Source organism: Microtus ochrogaster, unplaced genomic scaffold (assembly GCF_000317375.1).
Source record: "Microtus ochrogaster isolate Prairie Vole_2 unplaced genomic scaffold, MicOch1.0 UNK48, whole genome shotgun sequence".
Taxonomy (NCBI): domain Eukaryota; kingdom Metazoa; phylum Chordata; class Mammalia; order Rodentia; family Cricetidae; genus Microtus; species Microtus ochrogaster.
The window spans coordinates 2,593,226-2,594,250 of NW_004949146.1; the positions used below are offsets into that span (position 1 = coordinate 2,593,226).

Sequence of the window (1,025 nt, forward strand, 5' to 3'; positions counted from 1 at the left end):
TCTTGTAGACCAGGCTGGTCTCAAACTCACAGAGATCTGCCTGCCTCTGCCTCCCGAGTGCTGGGATTAAAGGCGTGCGCCACCATCGCCCGGCCAAGATGTGAATTCTTTTAGTGTCTAGGTTAGTTCAAAGGCCTTCAACAAGTTGAGTTTCAATTTTCTGTAAAGCAAGGATAATGCCCACCTTGAGGTGGCTTACAGCATACAGAAGGCATTACGTCGATGTTAATTTACCCCCTACAACTCGTGCCTGATGCTTCCCTTTGCTTCCTTTCCTAACAAAGTTTTGATTTAACCAGCATGTTGTTGGAGTATAGCCCCTCCAGAGCCTGAGCCCGAGTCCAGTGTCGTGTGAGCATCTCAGAGATTATACACTAAAAGAGCAAGAGCAAGGGTGTTGTTATGATTCAGCCACTTCATCTGACAAAAGTGGAGTTTGCTGAAACCTAGCAAAATGATAGCTATCCCTAAAGGCAGAGTGAATCAGGAACTTCTTTTCCAGGCTGGGTATGTAGCCCTGTGGTAAAGTACAGTATTTAGCATGGATAAGGCCTTGGGTTCTGTTTCCTGTATCCCCCACCAAAGACATTTCCGTTTCCTGTATCCCCCACCAAAGAAACTTCTTTTCCAAAATAATTCTCCTTATTCCATTGGAATAATAAGATTTTGTTTGTTTGAGACAGAATATCTCTCTCTCTTTCTTCCTTCTTTCCTTCCTTCCTTCCTTCCTTCCTTTCTTTTTTCTTCCTTTTGGTTTTTCAAGACAGGGTTTCTCTGTATAACAGCCCATACTATCCTGGAACTCACTCTGTAGACCAGGCTGACCTCAAACACACAGAGATCCACCTGCCTCTGCCTCCTGAGTGCTAGGATTAAAGGCGTGCGCCACCACCACCTGGCCAGAATCTCACTCTTAACTGAGACTGATCCAGAATTCATTATGTAGTTCAGGCTCCTGCCTAAGCCTACTGTGTGCTGGGATTGCAGGTGTGCACCACTGTGCTTATCTAGATGAAATAGTCTGC

General features: G+C 45.4%; 1 protein-coding gene across 2 annotated transcripts in view; it reads left to right on the forward strand.

Moving 5' to 3' along the window:
- LOC101984262 (translational activator of cytochrome c oxidase 1) overlaps positions 1-1,025 on the forward strand; it is an 11,841-nt gene that overhangs the window by 1,368 nt on the left and 9,448 nt on the right. The window lies entirely within an intron of this gene.